This window comes from Adiantum capillus-veneris, chromosome 5 (assembly GCF_014529385.1).
Source record: "Adiantum capillus-veneris isolate H3 chromosome 5, ASM1452938v2, whole genome shotgun sequence".
NCBI lineage: Eukaryota > Viridiplantae > Streptophyta > Polypodiopsida > Polypodiales > Pteridaceae > Adiantum > Adiantum capillus-veneris.
The window spans coordinates 101643702-101649104 of record NC_140935.1 but is presented as its reverse complement, the minus strand read 5'-3'; the positions used below and the strand labels follow the sequence as shown (position 1 = coordinate 101649104).

The window sequence follows — 5403 nt, the reverse complement described above, 5'->3', positions numbered from 1 at the left end:
GACGTCCAATCTCGAAAGATCCCTTCTCTCTCACTCTCTCTAGCACTCACGTCTTTTGCTCTCTCTCTCTCTCTCTCTCTCTCTCTCTCTCTCTCTCTCTCTCTCTCTCTCTCTCTCTCTCTCTCGCTCACAACCAAAGATGTTCAAGTGGTTTTTATATAAACAAAGTTTGTTGTGGCTGCAGTTATAATTCCAATATGCCTACATGAACTCAAATTAGCAATGCTCCCTTAATCGTCCTGATGGTACTGCACACGGTACCATTACTGGTAGTATGCATTGTATTGGAACTACCGCTTGTTGCAGTCTTGGTAGGACCAGATTCCAATGGCTTTCCTCCTCACCGAAAACTTCCCAGAAAATTCACACAAGTACTTTGCATGTTGGCTGATCTGCATCTTCTTGATTTGCTTCCTCAAACTAGCACCATAACCGGTTCCATATTTGCTAGCAATTCCTGCAATATTTGTTCTCTTCATCATGGCTGCTACATATGTGAATCACAAGTGCAACACTCCTGTCAAACTAGGAGAAGAGATCTCTCTCTCTCTCTCTCTCTCTCTCTCTCTAAATCCTTGTGAGGCCTACCAATATTTATTTCTATCACGTTCTGACGGTCCTTCAAGGTGCGGTTTAGCACTTCAGCACTCTTGACATTTGCTTCCCAACGTGCAACATGTGCAGGAGAGAGAGGAGGATTTGGTTTGAGAGAGTGGAAGAGGGAGATGCTGAGGACCAGGGTCACAAAATGCTCCCTTCCTCAGTTTTTTAGTATGGGAAAGTATTGTTTTTTTCTAAAATCTTGAGTAAGTCACCACAAGTTTGAAATTTCTTAATTTTAGTGGAATCAAAAGAGATTCTTGCTAGGATACGTGATCACAAAGTTAGGAAAGGGTGTTGGATGCATGCATGCATCTCTCTCTCTCTCTCTCTCTCACTCTCAGACTCTCTCTCTCTATGCAAGCATCATCTCTTTCAAGTCTCCTCTCCGTAGCGTGTCTTGACACCTATCCTCTATATATATATATATGTGTGTGTGTGTGTGTGTGTATATATATATATCTATATATATATACACGTATATGTGTGTGTGTGTGTGTATATATATATATATATATATATTTGTAGGCGAGCATCCCATCTTTGACCTGCCCCCGTCACCTCTCATCGCCCTCAAACTCTTATAGCCCTCTCGTCTGTCACTATTTTCCATTGCAATTGCCAAGGGTTATACCATGATCGGTCAAAAATGTAGTCAACGGTTTAACTGACAAACTAGTATAGGCAAGGCAGGCCTAATTCGAATCTCTAGGGAAATTAATGGGTTTTATATAAAGAGAAGCTAGTAAGTATGTCTACACCGTGAGTATAATGTATAAGGGTTTTTGTGATCTGAGTCTCTAGTCATCGATCTGTTTCGAGACCCTTCACAATCACTTGGTACCATTACTCGCCTACTGGTCTTCGAGTCACAAAGCCTCGAGGGCCCTTGGCCACGTGGGAAGACCCGCTAGTGGAAACAAGACTGGGAATGGACGTGGTTAATTGAGGGAGGCCAAGTGTAAAGGAGATTCGGGGCTTAAGCCTCTTAAGCCTTAAGGGGTTAAAGACCCGTCACCCGCGGGTTCGAAGATGGCGAGCAGGTTTTGCGTAGGAAAAATAGAAGCAGCAAAAATGCACACTTAGACCAGAGCACGTCAGAGAGTCATAGCCGCCCCATTTGCGGACTGTATCTGAGCATTTGAAAACTCCTCAAAACAGTCCGCGGCATCGTGGACTGTTTCTAAGAGTTTTTGGAGCTCTTCAAGACACGAGAGAGAGAAGGAGTCATCTCAAGGCCGCCCACCTTGGTTCGCGTGGAGTCCTCTTCTGTAGGAGAGATTTTCGATAGTTTGGCAATGTTCCACGTGCGGTCATTGCCTTCAGCTGGGCCAACTAGAGAGAGAGAGAGAGAGAGAGAGAGAGAGAGAGAGAGAGAGAGAGTTGTAGGCAAAGAATAATTACGCTGCACAATGCATACTTGAAAATACGATTATTTAAGCATTTCAAAACTCTTGAAAATAGTCCGCGGCGACACAAACTGTTTTTAAGAGTTTTTGGACCTCCTTATAAGGGGGGGGGGGGGGGGGGGAGAGAGAGAGAGAGAGAGAGAGAGAGAGAGAGAGAGAGAGAGAGAGAGAGAGAGAGAGAGAGAGAGCGAGAGAGAGAGAGAGAGAGAGAGAGAGAGAGAGAGAGGCGCAGCCATGGCGTTTCTTCGTATGTTCTTTGCTATTCTGCTCTTTGCGATACCTCGGTTTCAACTCCAACAGCCAAGTTGTTTGCTTGTTCAGCAACAACCCCATGGTGGATTCCTTCACAAGAGCCTCTTACCCTGCTTTGGAGCTCGCTTCATGTGCTCTGCTCCTTCCACCAAGCTCTTGTTGGAGGTTTGGCATCCAGAATGGATGAAAATGCTCTAAGGGGTGCTTTTATTGAATATGGAGAAGTGGTTGAGGTCAATGTGGTTCTTGCTCTGGATTTTGGAAGAACCAAAGGGTTTGGATTTAACAACTTTATGTGTACAAACCATGCACAAGCAGCCGAGGAGAATATGGATGGAAAATTGCTCAATGGAAGGACATTGCGAGTGAATTTTGCCATTGAGAAACAACATGGCTTTGGGAATTTTGGAGGATATGGAGGTGGGGATGTTGGAGGCAAAGACTTTGGCTCATTGTTTGAAAACTCCAGTTTTAGCAGGCAACCTCTGAGTAATAGCACCTTTGGTGAATCTACCAACCAAGGAGATGACAACTATTTTACCAACAACACATTCAACCAGGAAAGATGATTTTTTTTTTGGCGATGATGCATTTGATGAGGTTGGGATTATGTGTTTGAAAAAGGTGGTGACAAGTGCTTACATGATAGGGGATATGAAACTAGGGTTGCTCTTACAAGTTCATTTGTAAGACCTTACCAAAGAAGCTCTTTAAGAGAGAGAGAGAGAGAGAGAGAGAGAGAGAGAGAGAGAGAGAGAGAGAGAGAGAGAGAGAGAGACTGTGCACATGCAAAAACGCCATTCTGAGAAGCCATTGGAGTGATCAATTGTCGAGCAGCCTGAGAAAACATGCACATGCACATTCCTATAGGAGAGAGAAAGTTATGACGATGTGTCAATCAGTGCAGAGTGTGCATGCGAATGACACATTCTCCCACCAGTGAAATGCCTATGGATGCAATTGAGCATCAAGGCGAGGTTGGTGCAGTTTCGATGCAGACGATGAGCCAAGCTGTGGATTTTGCCAGGGGCATGAGAGGATTTTGGTGGGCCAATTGTTTTTTTTAGCTGCTCGAAGCATTTGAAGGTGCACATGTGCGCGTGCGCGCGCGCACACACACACACACACACACACACACACACACACACACACACACACACAGAGAGAGAGAGAGAGAGAGAGAGAGAGAGAGAGAGAGAGAGAGAGAGAGAGAGAGAGAGAGAGAGAGAGAGAGAGAGAGAGAAGTCAAGGATCCTAATGTTTATAAGCAATGAGAGAGACCCACTTGCCATTTTTCATCATCCTTCTTGCTGCAGATCCCCATTCTTCATTTCATCTTCTTTTGCACCCTGTTTTGTGTGTGCCTTCTTTGGCACTATGACAAAGTAATTCAACAGAGAGCAGATGTTGGAGTTTTAAAAAAGCTTTTGGTCTAGGAGATGATCAATGGAGTGGATGCATGTGACAATGGAATGATCAATTTCTCATGGGTTCTTGAATCTCATGGCTCGCAAGATGAAGTATATAGTGACTTTGAGAAGGAGTCAAAAGAAGCATTCAAGGTTTTCAATAAGAACGAGAATAGGTTTCATTTTGTTGCAGAGTTTTGCCATGTGATGACAAGTTTGGGAGAGAAGTTAAGTATAAAGAGGTTGACAAAATGATTCAAAAGGCAAACATTGATGGTGATGGACATATGAATTACAAGGAATTTGTGAGGATGATGCTCGTAAAGTAGTGCTTTTGACATGTGTAAAAGTTAAACAATACTAAATTCAAACCTCGATGTTGCGTTGGAGTGGCACTATTCTGCTCGTTGTTATAATCCACCATCATATAGAGCAGTGGTGGCTTAATTGTTTGTACCCTTCAAATATGACATTTATTCATTGTTGCATCATGCATGGTTTTATTGAGAGAGAGAGAGAGAGAGAGAGAGAGAGAGAGAGAGAGAGAGAGAGAGAGAGAGAGAGAGTTGATGCAAAGTTAAAAAGAGCTTGCATACTGGTAGAGCATCTCTAGCTTCATAAGAAGACCTATGAGGCATATATTGAAGATTGTAGTACATCTTGTTCAAGGGGAAAGGAAGAACACCCTAGAATTTAGACGTATTGGATGGGTCTAAGTAAGAACTTGAGAGAGAGAGAGAGAGAGAGAGAGAGAGAGAGAGAGAGAGAGAGAGATAGATAGATAGATAGATAGATAGATTTTATTATCGTCCTCGGAGGTCAAATATGACCTGTGGGACCAAAGTTACATGTGATGTAGTATGTGTATGGCTGATGAGTGACTCTCGATGCTCCAAAATTGTAGTGATGAGAGTCGCAATGGAGAGCCCACACTTTGGCTGGGAGAGGAAAGTGTGTAGGTCTAAGTTATGGCTTAAAATGTGAGAGAAGCAAGTTCGGATGTGATCAAAAGCTGAGCACTCTAGTACTGTGTGGTACTCAGACTCTCGAACTTGCAGTAAGCATAATGTGCACAATCGATTTGACTCTTCTCCATTGCCCCAACGCCCTATCTCGCATCGAAGGAAATGGGAGCTAAGCCGAATTGCTGCGATAGTGCGTATCGTGGACAAGGGAATAGGCTCAAGCATGTAAGTGTGAGTACGGTTTCCTCTCTCAGCGAAGAACATGGTTTTGTAGTTGGGGGCAATATAGGTGGTGTAATGTATGAAGCGTGACCCACCGGATTTCTCCCAAGCCGTAATACATTGGCGTTGTAGAAAAGCTTCATTCACTTGAGAGTCAATTGAATCATCATGTAGCAAGTGTAATGCATCCCATCTCCCAAACCACTTCTTTATGTCTTGCATCCATCCCGTGCTCAAGATCTTGCTTTTATGCGTCTTTTGAACTTTTTTGCTTGCTTCCCATGCAATTGTAGGAAGTCGATGTGAGGGGTTTTGAGGCATCTTTATCATGTACTCCACAACCCTTTCCATGCCCATAACCTCAATTGGAAGAGATCCCGACTCAAGAAGTAGGAGCATATATGGTGTTTGTGTCTTAACTTGGAGAAAGTTTGTAAGAAAACGCTTTTGGACATTCTCAAACTCTTTCCAAGTAGGCTTTGAGATGCTCCCGCCCCACACTTCAACTCCATAAAGAAGAACCGGTGTCACCAATGCATCAAAAAG

The 5403-nt window shown here is 43.6% G+C and overlaps 2 pseudogenes; one reads left to right on the top strand and one right to left on the bottom strand.

The window, feature by feature from the left end:
- Positions 1–211: 211 nt before the first annotated feature.
- On the bottom strand, positions 212–482 carry LOC147457834 (large ribosomal subunit protein eL43z pseudogene; annotated as a pseudogene).
- Positions 483–2243: 1761 nt separating this feature from the next.
- On the top strand, positions 2244–2830 carry LOC147457833 (uncharacterized; annotated as a pseudogene).
- The last annotated feature ends 2573 nt before the right edge of the window (positions 2831–5403 follow it).